General features: G+C 34.6%; 1 long non-coding RNA gene and 1 pseudogene across 1 annotated transcript; both read left to right on the plus strand.

Annotated features, from left to right (window-relative positions):
* The first annotated feature begins 1,725 nt into the window (after nt 1–1,725).
* LOC137062381 (uncharacterized) lies at nt 1,726–22,626 on the plus strand (annotated as a pseudogene).
* Nucleotides 12,245–13,068, plus strand: LOC137062903 (uncharacterized). The gene is made up of 2 exons (XR_010901306.1): nt 12,245–12,356; nt 12,505–13,068. It is a non-coding gene; the product is annotated as an uncharacterized lncRNA (long non-coding RNA).
* Nucleotides 22,627–23,095: the final 469 nt, after the last annotated feature.

The raw sequence follows: 23,095 nt of genomic DNA on the forward strand, positions 1-23,095 counted from the left end.
AGGCAAGCAAGTCAGTTGACACGTTTGCTGAAATGTGGTTGTTGTTGTTGTTAACAACATATATGGTCTATGCTCTGTCTTAGGATTGCAAGTGTCCTGGGACAGGTGAGGGGGTGAGCGGGAAATCCACTGCTGCAACTTGGCCGTGGTTTGTCTACATGGATGAGGTATTGGGACAGAGGCCTTCCAACAACCCCCCTGTCCTAATTGCCTCCATCCCTAATGACCAACCAGGGTCAAGTTCAGCAGCCCCAGCCCCAGCCCGAAAAAGGGGCCGGGAGGATGAACTCATTGAGCTAATGAGGGAGGACATGATGGTTCAAAGGGAAACTGAGGCAAGGAGGGCACAAGACAGCAGGTAGAGGATGGACAGACTCTTTTCTCTCCTTGAGAAAATGATTGAAAAATAATTTATGTACTTTTTGGATATATTTGTTTTCAGTTATTTCCGTTCAAATTGTATTATTTATAAGTGCAATTGAAGTTATACTTATTTATATTTGGAATTTAAGTTTGTTGTAAATGAAGTGCAGCAATTTCTGTAAAGTTTTATTTTTATTTATTAATATATAAGCTGGTATTTGGAAATAAACAAACATGGAAACTGAAAACATTTTTTTGGGGTAATTTATAAACACTAGGCATACAAATTTCCATTTGTACATACATTTTTATTGTTTTTAACTATTGACAACAACAGAAAAACTTAATAATAATGATATATACAAGATAGGGGGGAGAGGGAGGGTTGCATTCTCTCTCATTCAGCTGAGCAGGGAGACCCTGATTGTGCTGCTGGATGGGATGGGCTCCACAATAGAGACCCTGGTAAGGTCTCTGCTGGTGGGACATCATCTGGGATGGTCTCCAGGGTGTTTGTGTGCATATTTCCACTGTACACTGCATTGTCCATCAACGGCTTTGCAGGGCTGGCACAATCAACGGCTGTCATGTCACTATTTTCAGAAAGAGGGAAGAATAAAATAAGTGAACTTGCATTCTCAAATCAAACCATGAAATATTATAAACATGCAAAACCAATTTTCCCCTTAGGTATTGTAGCTTTATAACTCTTACTTGCTGTAGCAAATGTCGTTGTTAGTAATGAAGGAAGGAAGAAGAAGGCAGGGTCGGCATGTCTGGCACTCGTGGCTTTTTATTCAGTCACTTTTGCAACACAACTTAAACATGCGCCCACAGCGCTTAGTAAACTCAGTCTCAGATAACTTGGGCAACAATCTCCTCTCTGCAGTCCCAGTCAGCCACGAGTATCCAGAATGTGTCTCTCTCCCTGTTGCCTGTTCTCTGCTGGCTTATATACCGTCTCTCCATGCCAATCACTGCAATCAGACACAGGTGTTCATCATTATGCACTTGACTTACTTACCGTCACTCTCCTGGCTCCTTCTCTCCGTGCAGACCTCGCTAAACCACGCCCCCTCTGCCACACTTGCCTGTTACAAATAGTCATGGTCAGCGGGTACCTCCTCCAGGGCAGACACCGCTGCAGACAGCTGGTCTCTCCATGGAGCACCACTGACCGTCTCCAAATCCTGCTCCCCCTCATCCTCTGCCACGTCCTGATCATCCTCATGCTCATCCTCCGGGCCCATGATGTCACCAACCTCAAGGCAGATGTTATGGAGGATGGCACAGGCTGTTATCACCTGAAATGGAAAGATATATATATATAGACAGATTGAAGTTATTTTCAGTACTTTTAAAATGTATTTTCGTGTGGTGCACCTCCAGTGCATGCAAGAAGATGGCCCTAAACCTGGTCTTCATCATCCCAAAAGCACGCTCTATAATGGCGCGTGCCCTGGAATGATGAAGATTAAAGCGCTGGGCTCCCACACCTTGTACTGGCCTCCTGTAGGGAGTGATGAGGGGGAGTGGGCTTGGCAACATATAAATCAACATTCAAACTGCTTTATGTGTATTTTGTTTCTTCATGTGTCATAAGAGTATACAAGTTAGTTGAAAGCAAATACTTAGCTACAAATAAAATGTATAATCCGTCAATAAGAATGCAAAAAAACAGTTCAACTTACCTGCCTATGAGCTTGGCAAAGTCTCAGATAAATGATCCGTCGGGGTTGAAACCCCACCATCTCCTCCAGTAACTCATACAAAATAAAAATAAAAACTAGCAATTCTGGCTCCATTGTTGTCAGGATGGCAGCTTTCCTCTTACACAGTTTGCTAGGTGACACCAGTGGTAATAGGGAACAGCTTGTGGCTCAATTATCAATTACCAATGAAGGCTACATTTGGAGCCTCCTTTGAAGGCCATGTAGGCTGCATCCTTAGAAGGATGCATCCTTCAAAGGATGCAGCCCCTGAATTGGGACACAGCCACTACTTAGCCATCTTTAATGGACTCTGTCGCTTAGTTACGTGCATCCCGGCACCGTGTATCTGCCCTGTCAATCATCGTCAGATTCGTCACAGTTCAAATCCTCCACATTCAGTTTAATCTCCTACCATATCGGAGAGAAATGTAGCCGCTCGTTGATCTGCCATGTGTGGGTCTTTGTGGGTCAGAGATTGTGTTTTCAGTTTAAAAATAATGATGCATTTAAACGTTAATGGCCAAATGTGTCATTAAAAAAGTTCACAATGCTGCTGCAGGTGAAATATAATGTGGACAACCCTGAAGAAATATATTTTTGTCAGGTTAAATATTGGTAGTTGGTCACTCAAACCCCTTTATCTAAACTTCTCTACTTAACCGTCGGGCTCGCACATCCGCCATGTTTGTAGTTTTTAATGCCTTTTATCCGTGTTTGTAGTTCTAATCGAATCCTCGTCCAACTCGCATTGGGTTGTGGGCAATATCAGCCGTTAGATCCATACTTCGAATTTGGACCGGGAATAGTACACCATCCGGGAATCTTTGGAATACTCTTTTCAACATACTACGATTTGGGACATACTAATTCTATTTTCAAATACTATTCAGGACGCAGGGCCCCTGTCATGTGTTACACTCTGTCTTCACCTGTTGTTCATTACCATCAGCGCTCAAGCTGCTTTGCGCTAACACCTGTGTCGTGTCTTGTCTAATTACTCGCTGTTCTGTGTCGGATTATTGTGTAGGTTATGTGAGTAACGCTCTCTCATTATTGTCTGCCATATATCTTACCTTTGGGTGCATCTCAATCTGCTCCCTAGTTCAGTTGTCAGGGCGCTGATCAGGGAGTCAGCCCATTGACTTATGTCCTAATCAGTGCCCTGACAAGTGAACTAGGGAGCTGATTGAGACGCAGGGTTTGTCTTGTCTTGTGAAGCAGCATTTGCCTTGTTGTCTCCTGTTACCTGCCGTCGTGAGCCTTACCTGTAGAGTTTTCTGCTCAGCTGCCTTCTTCAAGGACCTCTCTCTCGGAGAGCATTTTCTGTTTGTCTTTAACTCTCTTGACAAGGTATTCACGGAGAAGCTGTCTTCCTGGAGAGCACCTTTTGAGTTCCATCTCTGAGCTATCTGTCTATAGACTGTTTTGTTGGACAATAAAGCAAAACTTGGACAAAAAGTAGGACAAAACTTTGTATTGTATTACCTTTGCTTTTGGATCCGCTTGTTTCATCCTGACAAACATTTACTATAGCCTCCTTTTTCTTTGGTATCTTTCTATTTATTTTATTCTGTTTTCCTCACCCTTTCAGTTTTTCACCCTTTTTTCATGAAATATAAATTTATAAAGTCTTAAGAGAGAGGTGAATAAATATTGAAAAACATTTTTGGTGTGTTCCTGTGAACATCATTTCTGAGATATTATTTACCATTTTCTGTAACGTCACTTCAAATATAGGCTACATAATGTAAAGTTTTACTATATCCTTTTTCTTTGGTATCTTTCTATTTATTCTGTTTTCCCTCACCCTTTCAGTTTGCTATGTTTCACTGTAAATTCAGTCAATGTGAGCATGTGTCTGAAACTGTTGTCCAGTTTATCCAGCACACAAAGCTCCACAGTAATACTCCAAATTACAGATATCAGTGTGGCATTTCTCAATGTACTCGCATGTACCATAAAGATAGCATTCTGAAAGCACATATGTATAGAGATCATAGAGGATCGGGCCCATCTCTTAGCAAGCAATTTGACACTCCTTTAAAGTGTGTGGCTCAATCTTGCGAAATTGTGTGTAACAGCTTAACTTCCCTCATTAAGCATTTAAAATCACACATAAGAGAAGGACTCGAAATTAAATGCCCATTCAAAAAATATAGTTCTAGCCTTACAGTCGAGTCTAGTTTAGCAGCTCATATTTCAAGGAAACACAAACATGTTGAAGATCTTGATTGTTTGGGAAATGTAACTGCTCCCACTGAGGAGTTATGCATTTCTAATCAATCTTGTTTAGAGACACCTGATGAAGAAATATTTGAATGTGAAGAGCCATTAGCTGTCAATGAAACATTGTTCCTGCAAAATATTACACTTCTGTACTTGAAATTACAGGCAAAATTGTTGTTACCAGCAAGTACTATAACACAAATAATTGAGGACTTTCAGAATGCCCATGAAATTGGTCTGTCACATGCACTTAAGATCCTGAGTGAGAAACTGAAGGCACTCAACATTTCAGAAGCTATTGTTAGCAACGTCATTGAGGAAATGAATAGAGATTCTGAGATTTTATAACAGGGAGCTGTTAAATACAGACCATAAAAGAAAGTATGTTTTTAAATGTAATTTTGCTATGTTGAACCTGTGCAATTGTTTTTAGGCAATGATGAAAATGGCAAAGAGCATTTTGCCCAGTATATACCTATAAAGGAAACATTGGCTGCACTGTTCAAAAGCACATCTGTGCAAGAACAACATGCTTACACACGTTCTCAACCACCAACTCCTAAAAACATTTTACGTGATGTTAAGGATGGTGAGGGATTTAAGAGTAGTGTTTTAATGAAGCTTCTGATTCTCTTGGCCTCATTTTATATCAGGATGCCTTTGAGGTTGTAAACCCTCTTGGTTCACAAGGTTTTAGCAGTCTACTGTACTCTGACTGATATTTTGCCACACAATAGATCCACTACAGATCACATGCAACTCGTGCTTCTTTGTAGGGAACTTGACTTCAAAAAACTTTGGTATAAACAACGTTTTTGAGCCATTGATTATCTTTTAATCGAAGAATACATTTGCACCAGGCAAAAGCTTTTCCTTGATAATCTCTTACGACCTAAGCATCATTACGTGTCATTACCCTGACCTTATACACCACTTTTGGCCACTAATTCGCCTCTGGATCTTTGCAAAACTCTTGCAGAGAGACACCAACTTCTGCAAGCTTACCTAGGTGCAGGCAGCATGTTCCCTCCAGTTGTACAGATACAAAAGGGTGTAGAATTCTATGTTGATGATTACAGTGAAAGGATTAGAGAGGCAGTAGCCAGTTACAATTTTGATTCACAGTCTACGGTGGCATGTAATGAAATCACAGTGAAAGTGTATCACATTGTACAGAAAGGGGATGTTTGTTTTGCTTGAAAAGCATGATGATGAACTTTATGCTGGAAGGATTATTCTGGTGGTTGTCGTACATGAGTCTGTGTACTTTGTTATAGAGAAATGTCACGGAGTGACTTGCGGCGGAACCTAAAATGGCGGAAATTTTTCCGCCCGGACCGTTGTCCATGAAACACGCAACCAGTTCCGGTAACTCCAGGCAACTGAAATGGGGGATTATTGAGAACAGGTGTGCGAATGGACGTGGCGATTGGTGGTTGGGCAATTCAGAGAAAAGGAGGCATATAAATAAGGTATCTGGAGAACAGCAAAGGGTGAACAGTGGGTGAGTCTTTTTGATGTGTGTACACCTGAAGAATTGTTGTGCTGTGCAAATGCTGTCAGTGATCCCTCTCCAGGCCGAAGAGAAAGCCCTGCATTAGAGGAAGTGAATTGGTGACGATGGGCGATTGTTGCATATGTATATACACCCGACTGTGACTCGTCAACCTCTTTCCCCCACCTGGTGGGGGTGTGGCAACGGTATGAAGTAAGAGCTTGCGGTAAATAGTGTGTGGAGTATAACAGGAAGGGAAGGAATTGGCTGCTGTGTAGAAGGAGCTTATGTGCTGTCTCTGTATGATCCTATGTCTGTGAAGTGCTTTCAGGACTGAGCCAAGGGCTCTGCGTCATCGTGGGACTGTTCTACTACGTGTGGGAAGTCAACGTTAACGTGTTCCTTAGAAGTCTGTCCTAGTGAGGAAGGCTGGAAGTCCGCTGTGTGTAAATACGCACTCTCCGGCCACCTGAGACTTGAAGTGCTAAAGCCGAAATCTGTCTACCTACGGAGCTGTGAGTAAAGCTAAGAGCCCAGTGTACTGTCCTGTATACTCCCTTGTACGTCCAAAGCTAAGAGCCCAGTGTACTGTCCTGTATACTCACCTGTATGCCCAAAGCTAAGAGCCCAGTGTACTGTCCTGTATACTAACCTGTACGTCCAAAGCTAAGAGCCCAGTGTACCGCCTGTATACTCACCTGTAAGCCCAGGCTCGTACGAGGAAGAGAGAGCTGGGAAGATCCGTTGAGAGTCAGAAGCGACTCAGATCCCAAGGCCCCAGTCCTAGAGGGCTGGTTCCCCTTTTTTTTAGTATCCCTTTCTCTCCCCTTTCCTATAATTCTTTTTAAATCAATAAACACTGTTTTAACCTACCTGTCCCCATCTGTCTGGTCATTGGGGTGTTTTGGGACCTCCTCGGGGTGGAAACTGAGGGAGGAGCGAGACCCGCGCTGGTGGTGGTCCGCTCCGACCTGTGTCAGAAACATTCCTTTGCTAAGTTGAAAGAAATTGGCGTCTATTGTGAAAGTTTGACTTGCTACTAATTGCTCTTCATCATGCTTTTACAGAGGTTTATTAAGCAATGTCACAGATTCATTTGAGCTAAACAGACAACTTAACCTTTTTTGTTTCAGAAAATTGATCAAGGCATTAAGGATTTAGTGATCTCAATTTTACCAAGCCTCTCAGATGAAACAGTGGCATGTTTGTTGGAAGTTCTGGAGGAGCTGAGAGTCGAAAACAAGGAAGACCTTAAGCTGGTCGAAGAAAAAGACATTGAAAAATATTTGCGTCCAATACAGTGCAGAAAATTGTTGGCTGCCTTAAGGTAAATCTACATGATCACAATTGACAAACAAGCAGACTACATTGAGGGTTTAAAATGTAGTTATATGATTAATTTAAAATTTAAGCTATGACAACTTTATGAAAGATGTAATTTTTGTCTTTTTCTTCCAGTAATTCAGTTAAATTTAGAGGATGTCCCCTCTCCCTCTTCATCTCATGCAGTCCACCCTCACACTCCTCATGCACTGAAGGCTTTGTATCACATATTGGAAGGCCATGGCATGTGGACTTCAGAGTAATTTGGGAACAGATGCCTTCATCTATTCAAAAATATTTGTCAAATCAGTCAAGACCGCTCCCAGTAGACAGAAAAAACATAGTACAGGCAGTAGTAGAACAAATCATAGAACAAGATCCTAAAGCTGGGCATACACTGTGCGATTTCTATGGGTTTTCAGCAAGGTTACCTACTCACACTGTACGAGTAGATCGCATGTGATGTAAAGCCAAAGCTCAGAAACAAACGGGTGAAAAATGCGCAATAAAACCCCCGTGGCTAGGGATGGCTGACGCGAACCTGACGTTTCGACGCTGTGTCGAGATCCCGAAGCGCAGATGCTTTGAAACACTGCTCCGAGCTGTGATTCGACACACCCATGTCACGTGACGCACATCCTGATTCTGCCGAGTTAGACGAGTTCCTGGGACAACAAGGGAGGTGCTTAAGGTAAAATGGATCAACCAATCAGATTACTCATGTGACGTCACATCATCTGCCAGCTTGCGCGCCACTTTTTGAATTTATCCCTTTGACATCGCCTTCATTTCACCGAGGTAAGAGCATTTTATTTACTCTGTATATGCATTATTAATTTCAATTTCATGATGGATTAATTTGCAACGTGAACATTTGCTAAACTGCTCAAATAAGGTGCAAATCACGGAACCCCTCTCCCATCGGTCAGGCGCTCGGATCCGGTCACTCTGTGGTGTTTCCCCCGCGATCGCGCATCGGATCCGGTTACTCTGTGTGGTGTTTCCCCCGCGATCGCGCATCGGATCCGGTCACTCTGTGTGGTGTTTCCCCCGCGATCGCGTATCGGATCCGGTCACTCTGTGTGGTGTTTCCCCCGCGATCGCGCACCGGATCCGGTCACTCTGTGTGGTGTTTCCCCCGCGATCGCGCATCCGATCCGGTCACTCTGTGGTGTTTCCCCCGCGATCGCTCATCCGATCCGGTCACTCTGTGGTGTTTCCCCCGCGATCGCGCATCGGATCCGGTCACTCTGTGGTGTTTCCCCCGCGATCGCGCATCCGATCCAGTCACTCTGTGGTGTTTACCCCGCGATCGCGCATTGGATCTTTTCCGATTATTTATATCACCTTTTTTATGTATTCGTTTAACAGACCTTATACTGACCCTTTTGTAAAAAAGAAGCTCAACACTTTCGCGGATGGATTATTATTATATTAATAATAATAGCCTAATAATAGTAATGAAATATATGGTGTGGACCCAGGGACATCATATTCTTATGTTGATCCAGGGACTTCATTCATTATAGCTCATCTAATATAAGGCAAACATTAATTATTCACTGTATTTAAATAATAATAATAATAATAACCTAATAATAATACAAATAATAGCCTAATAATAATAATAATAATAATAATAATAATGAAATATATCGTGTGGACCCAGGGACATCATATTCTTATGTTGATCCAGGGACTTCATTCATTATAGCTCATCTAATATAAGACAAACATTAATTAATCACTGTATTTAAATAATAATAATAATAATAACCTAATAATAATACAAATAATAGCCTAATAATAATATTAATAATAATAATGAAATATATAGTGTGGACCCAGGGACATCATATTCTTATGTTGATCCAGGGACTTCATTCATTATAGCTCATCTAAAATAAGACAAACATTAATTAATCACTGTATTTAAATAATAATAATAATAATAATAATAATAATAATAATAATAATAGCATAATAATAATAATAACAACCTAATAATAATAATAATAATAATAATAACCTAATAATAATAATAGCATAATAATAATAATAGCCTAATAATAATAATAATAATAACCTAATAATAATACAAATAATAGCCTAATAATAATAATAATAATAATAATAATAATAATAATAATAATAATAATAATAATAATGAAATATATCGTGTGGACCCAGGGACATCATATTCTTATGTTGATCCAGGGACTTCATTCATTATAGCTCATCTAATATAAGACAAACATTAATTCATCACTGTATTTAAATAATAATAATAATAATATTAATAGCATAATAATAACCTTATAATAATAATAATCTAATAATAATAATAATAACCTAATAATCATAATAATAATAATAGCCTAATAATCATAATAATAATAATAGTAATAATAATAACCTAATAATAATAATAATAACAACAACAACCTAATAATAATAATAATATTAATAATAATAATGAAATATATCATGTGGACCCAGGGACATCACATTCTTATGTTGATCCAGGGACTTCATTCATTATAGCTCATCTAATATAAGACAAACATTAATTAATCACTGTATTTAAATAATAATAATAATAATAACTTAATAATAATACAAATAATAGCCTAATAATAATAATAATAATAATAATGAAATATATCGTGTGGACCCAGGGACATCATATTCTTATGCTGATCCAGGGACTTCATTCATTATAGCTCATCTAATATAAGACAAACATTAATTAATCACTGTATTTAAATAATAATAATAACCTAATAATAATAATAATAGCCTAATAATAATAATAATAATAATAATAATAACCTAATAATAATACAAATAATAATAATAATAATGAAATATATCGTGTGGACCCAGGGACATCATATTCTTATGTTGATCCAGGGACTTCATTCATTATAGCTCATCTAATATAAGACAAACATTAATTCATCACTGTATTTAAATAATAATAATAATAGCATAATAATAGCATAATAATAATAATAACCTAATAATAATAATAATAGCCTAATAATAATAATAATAATAATAATAATAATAATAATAATAATAATAATAGCCTAATAATAATAATAATAATAATAATAATAATAATAATAATAATAGTAATAATAATAGTAATAATAATAACCTAATAATAATAATAATAGCCTAATAATAATAATAATAATAATAATAATAACCTAATAATAATACTAATAATACTAATAATAATAATAATAATAATAATAATAATAATAATAATAATAATAATGAAATATATCGTGTGGACCCAGGGACATCATATTCTTATGTTGATCCAGGGACTTCATTCATTATAGCTCATCTAAAATAATAATAATAATAATAATCTAATAATAATAATAATAATAACCTAATAATCATAATAATAATAATAGCCTAATAATAATGATAATAATAATAATAGTAATAATAATAACCTAATAATAATAATAATAATAATAATAATAACAACCTAATAATAATAATATTAATAATAATAATGAAATATATCATGTGGACCCAGGGACATCACATTCTTATGTTGATCCAGGGACTTCATTCATTATAGCTCATCTAAAATAAGACAAACATTAATTCATCACTGTATTTAAATAATAATAATAATAATAATAACCTAATAATAATACAAATAATAGCCTAATAATAATAATAATAATAATAATGAAATATATCGTGTTGACCCAGGGACATCATATTCTTATGTTGATCCAGGGACTTCATTCATTATAGCTCATCTAAAATAATAATAATAATAATAATAATAATAATCTAATAATAATAATAATAATAACCTAATAATAATAATAATAGCCTAATAATAATAATAATAGTAATAATAATAACCTAATAATAATAATAATAATAATAATAATAACCACCTAATAATAATAATAATATTAATAATAATAATGAAATATATCGTGTTGACCCAGGGACATCATATTCTTATGTTGATCCAGGGACTTCATTCATTATAGCTCATCTAATATAAGACAAACATTAATTAATCACTGTATTTAAATAATAATAATAATAATAATAACCTAATAATAATACAAATAATAGCCTAATAATAATAATAATAATAATAATAATAATAATAATAATAATAATAATGAAATATATCGTGTTGACCCTTGGACATCATATTCTTATGTTGATCCAGGGACTTCATTCATTATAGCTCATCTAATATAAGACAAACATTAATTAATCACTGTATTTAAATAATAATAATAATAATAATAATAATAGCCTAATAATAATAATAATAATAATAATAATAATAATAATAGTAATAATAATAACCTAATAATAATAATAATAATAATAATAATAATGAAATATATCGTGTTGACCCAGGGACATCATATTCTTATGTTGATCCAGGGACTTCATTCATTATAGCTCATCTAATATAAGACAAACATTAATTCATAACTGTATTTAAATAATAATAATAATAATAATAATAATAATAATAATAATAATAACCTAATAATAATACAAATAATAGCCTAATAATAATAATAATAATGAAATATATCGTGTGGACCCAGGGACATCATATTCTTATGTTGATCCAGGGACTTCATTCATTATAGCTCATCTAAAATAAGACAAACATTAATTAATCACTGTATTTAAATAATAATAATAATAATAATAACCTAATAATAATACAAATAATAGCCTAATAATAATAATAATAATAATGAAATATATTGTGTTGACCCAGGGACATCATATTCTTATGCTGATCCAGGGACTTCATTCATTATAGTTCATTTAAATAATAACTATAATAATATAGCCTAATAATATGAATTGCCTAATAATAATAATAATAATGAAATATATTGTGTTGACCTTTAGGGACATCACATTCTTATGTTAATCCAGGGACGTAAAATTAACTATTCAATTTTGCTTCCTTAATTGTACTTTAACTATTTATATAACTATTTTATATAAAATATTGATATGTATATTTTTCCATTTCTGTTAAAATAGCATCAAGATTTTAAATCAACTGCTGAGCAATTCCTCAAGAGGTTTGAAGATTTCCCAGCTCTTTGCTCATACTTCAAGTATTACTGGCTGGAAATAGGACACACATGGTCTGACTTTGTATGGTGCTATAACCATGATGACTCCGATACAAACAATCTTCTTTAAAGGTAATATTTGAAATTAAACTTATGCAACTTCAGTTAATGAAAATTAATGTAATAGAATCATAATGCATTTGGAACGTATTTATATAAAAAATTAGACACTATCATATTAAACATGTATTGTGTTGTTTTTCTTTGCTTGTCCAATTAGATTTTCCCATCACCTCAAATATCAATTTTTGGGTGGCATGAGGAACCGCAGACTAGATGATCTTATCAGCATTCTCATCAAGAAGACAGTTGGATACTTCCTGGTCATTCATGATTTGCAGGCAGTTGGAAGAATGAAAAAGGCCTCTTTGAAGTCAGGAGAAATACTTAAGTCAGCTTGCAGATTGGTGGAAAAAGGTTGCATTAATCTTATATCCCATGCATACCTTTATGAAGTTCCATCAGAACAAACCCCTGGTCTAAAGATTGTCTTATTTTTGTATTATTTATTTATTTACTGTATATATTTACATGTATTGTTTCAAAACAAATCTGAAAAAAAAAAATAATTACATCTTTAATTGTAAATTGAACGTTTAACATTACTCTGCTGTCTGAATGTGTTCTCTAACAGTGATATGTTGTATATTTAAATCAATTAACTGTAACATCACTTAATTAACTAAGATGACAATGTTTGTAACAATTTAACATTAATTTGATATTGTGCTCACTGGCTCAGTGTACATCTACTTAAACTGACTGATTAAAAATTAGATGACAACATCTACAACTTGTGGTCCAAATGTATGGGTCAGCAGACTAAAAGGTGGCTCCTCCCCCAGTTTTTCCCTCAGTAAGGTCTGGAGACTGCAGAGTGTATTTCTGTAAATATAAATGGACAGATTTGTAAGCAAGAAGCAAGTAAAAATAAAAATAAAATCCAGATGTGGAAGAAACTTTCTTGGCAATTTGATTAATTAATGTTTGTCTTATATTAGATGCAGGGGTGGTAAGTAATCAAGTAAAAATACTTTGATACTTTACTTAAGTATTTTTTTCGGGGATCTGTACTTTACTTGAGTATATTTTATTTGCATCTACTTTTACTCCACTACAATATTAAAGGCAAAGTTTACTTTTTACTCCAATACATTTCCCCATGCCCGCTCCAAGTATAAAGTATTTATTACACTTGATTTCCAAACCGGTCTGGTCGGTCATGGATAATCCAGTCGGGTATAGACTTGGAAAAGCTGACAAGTCAGGTTTGCCACACTAACGTTAGCTCAGTGTTTCCCCACCTTTTTTTTTTTTTGCGGCACACAATTTACTATGAAAACATCGGTAAATTTACAATACAGGTGCACTATTATAATTCATGCCTAACTAATGCACAGATAACCATGAGTTAATGTATTACTAATGAAGAACTAAACCATTTATTAATGATTACTGCATCTGCAACTAATGAACATTCTCTATGATTAATAGATTAAGTAATATATTAATTGCTATTAATTAAATATGACATCATTAATTCCCTAATAACATATTACATTAACTAATAATGTAAATTCATGTATTCAAAGCCATGCATTCCGACCCTCAGTTGTCTGTTTAATTAATCATTAATCATAACAATTGGCAAAATTATAGTATGACTTTACTTGTTGAGGCACATGTCTATTAACTAATTGTTACGTAATATGTCATTGTGGTTATGGCTTTTGAATTAATGTTGAATTAGTTAATAGTATCTTGCTCCTCATCTGTTTTATGGAGCTAATGTTATGGAACATGTCTATTTTAAGTTTAACCCCTATACTGCGTTAAGGTGCTTCATTGTCTCCTATTAATTGCAAATCTAACAAATTCTTAATTGCAGTATCTAATCTTATCATTTGTTCAATTAAAGCATTGCATATCAGTCTGAAAAGATTTTATCTCGATATATTTCACTATTATTATTATTATTATTATTATTAGGCTATTATTATTATTATGATTATTAGGTTATTATTATTATTATTTAAATACAGTGATTAATTAATGTTTGCCTTATACTAGATGAGCTATAATGAATGAAGTCCCTGGATCAACATAAGAATATGATGTCCCTGGGTCAACACGATATATTTCATTATTATTATTATTATTTATTATTATTATTATTATTATTAGGCTATTATTATTATTAGGCTGTTATTTGTATTATTATTAGGTTATTATTATTATTATTATTATTATTATTATTATTATTATTATTATTATTATTTAAATACAGTGATGAATTAATGTTTGTCTTATATTAGATGAGCTATAATGAATGAAGTCCCTGGATCAACATAAGAATATAATGTCCCTGGGTCAACACGATATATTTCATTATTATTATTAATATTATTATTATTAGGTTATTATTATTACTATTATTATTATTATTATTATTATTATTATTATTATTATTAGGCTATTATTATTATTATGATTATTAGGTTATTATTATTATTATTAGGTTATTATTATTATTATGCTATTATTATTATTATTATTTAAATACAGTGATGAATTAATGTTTGCCTTATATTAGATGAGCTATAATGAATGAAGTCCCTGGATCAACATAAGAATATGATGTCCCTGGGTCCACACGATATATTTCATTATTATTATTAATATTATTATTATCATTATTAGGTTATTATTATTATTATTATTATTATTATATTTCATAATAATAATAATAACAACATAATAATAATAATAATAATAATAATAATAATAATAATAGCCTAATAATAATAATAATAATAATAATAATAGTAATAATAATAACCTAATAATAATAATAATAATAATAATAATAGCCTAATAATAATAATAATAATAACCTAATAATAATACAAATAATAGCCTAATAATAATAATAATAATAATAATAATAATAATTAAATATATCGTGTGGACCCAGGGACATCATATTCTTATGTTGATCCAGGGACTTCATTCATTATAGCTCATCTAAAATAAGACAAACATTAATTCATCACTGTATTTAAATAATAAAAATAATAATAATAGCATAATAATAATAATAACCTAATAATAATAATAATAATAACCTAATAATAATAATAATAATAGCCTAATAATAATAATAATAATAACCTAATAATAATAATAATAATAATAACCTAATAATAATAATATTAATAATAATAATGAAATATATCGTGTGGACCCAGGGACATCATATTCTTATGTTGATCCAGGGACTTCATTCATTATAGCTCATCTAATATAAGACAAACATTAATTAATCACTGTATTTAAATAATAATAATAATAATAACCTAATAATAATACAAATAATAGCCTAATAATAATAATAATAATAATAATAATAATAATGAAATATATCGTGTGGACCCAGGGACAACATATTCTTATGTTGATCCAGGGACTTCATTCATTATAGCTCATCTAATATAAGACAAACATTAATTAATCACTGTATTTAAATAATAATAATAATAATAATAATAATAATAATAATAATAATAATAATAATAATAGCATAATAATAATAATAACCTAATAATCATAATAATAATAATAATAGCCTAATAATAATAATAATAATAATAATAATAACAACCTAATAATAATAATAATAATAACCTAATAATGATAATAATAATATTAATAATAATAATGAAATATATCGTGTTGACCCAGGGACATCATATTCTTATGTTGATCCAGGGACTTCATTCATTATAGCTCATCTAATATAAGACAAACATTAATTAATCACTGTATTTAAATAATAATAATAATAATAATAACCTAATAATAATACAAATAATAGCCTAATAATAATAATAATAATTATTATTATAATAATAATAATAATGAAATATATCGTGTGGACCCAGGGACATCATATTCTTATGTTGATCCAGGGACTTCATTCATTATAGCTCATCTAATATAAGACAAACATTAATTAATCACTGTATTTAAATAATAATAATAATAACCTAATAATAATACAAATAATAGCCTAATAATAATAATAATAATGATAATAATAATATTAATAATAATAATGAAATATATCGTGTGGACCCAGGGACATCATATTCTTATGTTGATCCAGGGACTTCATTCATTATAGCTCATCTAATATAAGGCAAACATTAATTAATCACTGTATTTAAATAATAATAATAACCTAATAATAATACAAATAATAGCCTAATAATAATAATAATAATGAAGTATATCGTGTTGACCCAGGGACATCATATTCTTATGTTGATCCAGGGACTTCATTCATTATAGCTCATCTAATATAAGACAAACATTAATTAATCACTGTATTTAAATAATAATAATAATAATAATAACCTAATAATAATACAAATAATAGCCTAATAATAATAATAGTAATGAAATATATCGTATATATATGAAATATATGTTTGTCTTATATTAGATGAGCTATAATGAATGAAGTCCCTGGATCAACATAAGAATATGATGTCCCTGGGTCAACACGATATATTTCATTATTATTATTAATATTATTATTATTAGGTTATTATTATTATTATTATTATTATTATGTTATTATTATTATTATTATTATTATTATTATTATTATTATTATTATTAGGCTATTATTATTATTATTATGATTATTAGGTTATTATTATTATTATTATTATTATTATTATTAGGTTATTATTATTATTATTATTATTATTATTATTATTATTATTATTATTATTATTATTATTAGGTTATTATTATTATTATGCTATTATTATTATTATTATTATTAGGCTATTATTTGTATTATTATTAGGTTATTATTATTATTATTTAAATACAGTGATTAATTAATGTTTGCCTTATATTAGATGAGCTATAATGAATGAAGTCCCTGGATCAACATAAGAATATGATGTCCCTGGGTCCACACGATATATTTCATTATTATTATTATTATTAGGCTATTATTTGTATTATTATTAGGTTATTATTATTATTATTATTTAAATACAGTGATTAATTAATGTTTGCCTTATATTAGATGAGCTATAATGAATGAAGTCCCTGGATCAACATAAGAATATGATGTCCCTGGGTCCACACGATATATTTCATTACTATTATTAGTATTATTATTAGGTTATTATTATTATTATTATTTAAATACAGTGATTAATTAATGTTTGCCTTATATTAGATGAGCTATAATGAATGAAGTCCCTGGATCAACATAAGAATATGATGTCCCTGGGTCCACACCATATATTTCATTACTATTATTAGGCTATTATTATTAATATAATAATTATCCATCCGCGAAAGTGTTAAGCTTCTCTTTTACAAAAGGGTCAGTATAAGGTCTGTTAAACGAATACATAAAAAAGGTGATATAAATAATCGGATAAGATCCAATGCGCGATCGCGGGGTAAACACCACAGAGTGACCGGATCGGATGCGCGATCGCGGGGGAAACACCACACAGAGTGACCGGATCGGATGCGCGATCGCGGGGGAAACACCACACAGAGTGACCGGATCGGATGCGCGATCGCGGGGGAAACACCACACAGAGTGACCGGATCCGATGCGCGATCGCGGGGGAAACACCACAGAGTGACCGGATCGATCGCGGGGGAAACACCACACAGAGTGACCGGATCCGATGCGCGATCGCGGGGGAAACACCACAGAGTGACCGGATCCGATACGCGATCGCGGGGGAAACACCACACAGAGTGACCGGATCCGATGCGCGATCGCGGGGGAAACACCACAGAGTGACCGGATCCGAGCGCCTGACCGATGGGAGAGGGGTTCCGTGATTTGCACCTTATTTGAGCAGTTTAGCAAATGTTCACGTTGCAAATTAATCCATCATGAAATTGAAATTAATAATACATATACAGAGTAAATAAAATGCTCTTACCTCAATGAAGGCGATGTCAAAGGGATAAATTCAAAAAGTGGCGCGCAAGCTGGCAGATGATGTGACGTCACAAGAGTAATCTGATTGGTTGATCCATTTTACCTTAAGCACCTCCCTTGTTGTCCCAGGAACTCGTCTAAAGCCTAGTTCACACTGCCCGATTTTTGCCCCGATTTTGAGTCGCCGACAGGTTTTGTGAAATCGCCGACAAATGCCCGAGATCACAGGCAAATCGGTGCTCGTGCACGCGAGTGACAATCACGCAGTATGAATGATCAAAGACGCGATCAGAGAGAATCGCCGACGAGTCGCCGACGCCGGTGAGATATTTGGCATGCTAAATATCTGGACCTGTCGGCGATTCAAACTCCTGCTGTGTGAACAGGGTTCTGACTGAAAATTACACCGCCAGCCAATGAGAGAGTGAGATACAGGGCAGCAGGAGGTTCAGGGAGGAGTTATAAAGCAGAATTGCAGTATTTTAATAGATATATTTATAATTCTATCAAACAGAAATAAAGCCCAAACATTTGCACATCCAGCCACAACAGCAGCACATTACAAAATTATTTATTTACCTCAAACTGTCTTTGCAGAACAAAATCCTGGCTCCCTCTGTCTCTCCAACAATTTCTTCCGCCATAATCTTTTTTCTTTTTCTCCACAAATCAGCGCACATACAATTTGAAGCAAACTTTGTGCAGTTTATCATTTTTAATAACAATTCCAAGTCTCGCGCGAGAACTCCGGTCTGACGCACATGTGATCTCGCGTTGTTTACTTGTCACATCGCACGTGTGTTTGGGAAACGTAGTTTGAGCACCGGAGAGCGAGAGTTGTCGGCGATTCTTCCTCTTGTTTAGTCATGCAGTGTGAACTCCTCTGTCGTCAAACCATCGTGCAGTGTGAACACAGCAGTGACTGAATGATACCCCGGATAGTCATGCAGTGTGAATAGAGCAGTGACCCGACGAGTTTGAAAATCGTGCAGTCTGAACTAGGCTTAACTCGGCAGAATCAGGATGTGCGTCACGTGACTCCCACTAAATGAAGCGCTGAAGTGTTTCATCAGGTGCGCCTGTCCAGACTGCTTTGATTAAAAGGGGCGAAAACAAACCACACAGTACACATCTCAATGAACCTCATTCCCCACAGTTTAAAAGTGAAGTTAATCCATCTTCACTTCATGGGTTTTTGTGAGAAGAGAGATTTTGTGATGTAAGTGAGATTTATTGTGCGCTATGGTTAGTTATATTTAGGCTAGATCTAAATGAGATAGGCTGTATTGACTGATCAGTGACCGATAGGATAGATATTTTTATAGTTGCACATTCATATAGGCTAAATTAGAATTATAGATATAGAATTATATAGATATATAAAAGATATTCATAGGTGATATATATTTTTATTTTATTCATTTATTTAATAGGGACTAAGCATATTCATGAACATTGTTGTATAAAAATACACCATGTAAATATGCCAGAATTAGTAAAAAAAATAACTACTTTTCGTCTGCAGTCCCCTATAGGCAGATAACAAAAATAACAAAGTCAGCCAACAATCATACAACATCATTCATATTCACCCAAAAAAAAAAAAGAAAGAAAAATATCAACCAAGTCCTTCAACAGCAGAGCAATTCATATTTTTTTTAATAAAAATGTTATGGAACAAATGACACATTGTGGCTTTATTTCTTTTAATAATCTTAATTTTTCATGACAAAAAACAAAACAAAAAACTAAAGTTATTTACAATGAGGAGGTTACAAGTTACAAAACCAAGTAGTTGTCAGACAGATGTTAAAAACGTGTTTGTTTTTTTACATCTTGTTTTTACATTTCGTTTTTTGACTGTGTAGATCACAGTCAAGGTTATTTCAGATCAATACACGCAAGTGTCCACTAGATGGCGTCATGGAGACGGGTGTTAGGTGTTGTTTCGAAGCTTCGGCACATTTGCTTCAACTGTTTCAGTGCTTCACGAAGCCTCGGTCTGCCCATCACTACCCGTGGCGACAATGTAACACAGGGATCCACTGAAGGCGAGGTTGATGAACCCAAGTGCAGCTTTATTTGAACACTTAACATAAATCCAAACATAAACGTAAAACAAAGACTTGGCAAAAGAACATAAACTCGGCTTGACTTAGACTTAGACTTTACAAAACACTCCCCAACAGTGGGTTACACATCAACAATAACTGACAAAGACTATGGCAAACATGAGGGCTTAAATACACAAGGGCTAGTGACAAAACGAGGGACACCTGTGAACAATGATTAACCAATAAACCAATGAAAACACGGCACAGGAACACGAGGCAGGAACACATGAGGCCATGGAATCACATGACAAAAGATCACATGACAAGACCAGGAAGTGCATGACAAAACATGACAGTGAACATGAAACCTTAAAACATGAAACATGAACCTACACCAAAACACCTTGTGACAGACGATAGACCATGGTGTATTATAGAGAGGTAAATGCATCAGCTATTGATATCAAGAGGATTTTGAATTTATGTAGGCTATAAAATTATTATTATTATTAGAGTAGGCCTACTTTTATTATTAAATTGATATTACATTAATTTGCCCCCCTCCCCCCAACAATAATGCATAATCGCAAACTGCATAATAAAATAATAGATAGATTTCTCCTCACTATTTAAAAACATTTAGCCCGATTAAACAAGGAATTATACCCTAGGTCTAATTATATGATTAATGTCAGAACACTGCAATAATAATGTCCGTCTCAATGAAAAGTAAGAGCAGATTTATCTAAAAACAACTTGTTTAACACAAAATGGGCCTACTTCTATTTTTTTTTCTACAATATGGACCAAAATAGAAATATTAAGAAAATAAAAAAGAAAGAAAATAAGGCAATAAGCTACGTTATCAGTATGTTGAATTACATTTATCTCTCGTTGTCTGAGAATATACGCCGAAAGCTTGTCAGATTTTACTTTCACTTTCTGTAGTGAATAGGCCTAATTGACTGGGTTTGAGACTGCGTTTAAACTGCTTATTGCGTGATATCCACTGACTCGCGTTCATGAAGAAAAATAACACATTGCAGCATGACATTGTGTCAAGATGGAGAAGGTTAAATATTAATTAATATTAAAAAAATAAAAAAAATGAAAGTAAAACAAGTAAATTAATGATCAACTAGCTAAATGAAAAAGATGCACTGGATATATACAACACAAACTGGAGGCACAACAGTTTACTTAATTTCTGCTATTTGTTAGCTGCCCACATAATTAAAGATCTCCCTCTTTTCGTTTTCTTCCTTAATGCTTTTAAAAATTAAATGGTTGAACTTCTGCTTTCGCGCAGGCGCAGTGAGGGGAAATAGGGCAATCAGTTTGTGGCTTTGCTTCAACTGTGCGATAACCTCACGAGGGGCGAGCAGAATTTCTGACTCGCCAGAAATTCATCCAACCATCCTATTCCCGATCGTGAGAGGTTTGTCGCCCCTTGTTTCCCCCTGTACACTGCACGAACAACTCGCGACAAACGACGCACACTAAACCTGAAAATCGGCCCGACCCAAAAAAAGAGTCGCACGAGTCAGAATTCGGCTCACAATCGGACGAAAATCGCACAGTGTATGCCCGGCTTAACCCTAGTAGAGTATAGTTTGGGGCATCATTAGAGAGTTTCCTAAATGTTTAGTAGATATAGGCAAAACAGGAGATATTATTGGAGATGGCTGCCAGTCCCTTCTTCAACAAATTAAAACAAGGGTTGAGTACAAAAATAAAAAACAACCCTCTTGCACGACGACGGAGGGTGAGGAGGGCTTGCAGTGGGGGAGGGGCAACGGCAAGAGGCCCAGTGGATCAGTATGGATGCGTGAGATGGGCTCCTACCGATCTACCCAGTGGCGAGACCGAGGCTACATTGGGTGAGATGAAAATGCGCCTGAACAGCGGGTTATAACAGGTTGGCTTTGAAGGGGCAGAAAGAGCTGAGCCATTAATGGAGAAGACTTATATACTGGAACGTAGGTACCTCAATCAGGTACCTGTGCCAGCCATTGAGAAAGTCATAGAAGAATGGCCCTTCCTGTGTTCCCGAAGATGCCTTTACGCACACTTTAAGCTGCTCACAGATGTCTCAATCATCAGCAAGCTTGGAGAGGCCATCCACAGCAAAGGCAGCACAATTGTTAAGTTCTGCCAGGGACTCAGCCATTATCCAGGGACTGCTGAAGTCCTGGCTAGTTATGATGTTGAAGCTTCAGACAAGGCCATGTGTGTTCTACAGCTCCTAAGGACATACTTTAAAGAACCACAATACAGAGGTCTTCAAACCTGCTTCTGAGGTAGTGCAAAGTTTATTTCCAACCTGCTTCAGCACAGCAGGTCCCCAGGAGCAGGGTTGCCCCAGCATAACCCTCTGAGGTGGGTAGACGCGGCTCTCATGGGGAACTTGCCTCGATGGGAATAGGCTGTGCGGGCGGTGTGGGCAATGCAGTGGGGCTCCTGAGTAGTTTGAGTTGACGGGTGAGCTCAGACACCTGCGTAACAAGAGCTTGGACCGCCCGCCCTGTGTTGGCGATGCCTTCCTCTTGCTTATCCATCCTGGCAATACTGCGGGAGGCGGACTCGTCCCAACTCATATTGCTTGCTGCATCCATCGATGGTCAGATCGTTCTGTAATGATACACAGAAAGTGGATGCAGATGAAAAAGCTCTTTATTATGATTGGCAAAAGCCTCAAAGAACACAGGGTCAGACGGTCACAAGACAATGACGACGAACGCAGGGACCTCGGTGGACAGCGTGGTGAA

Source organism: Pseudorasbora parva, chromosome 23 (assembly GCF_024679245.1).
Source record: "Pseudorasbora parva isolate DD20220531a chromosome 23, ASM2467924v1, whole genome shotgun sequence".
NCBI lineage: Eukaryota > Metazoa > Chordata > Actinopteri > Cypriniformes > Gobionidae > Pseudorasbora > Pseudorasbora parva.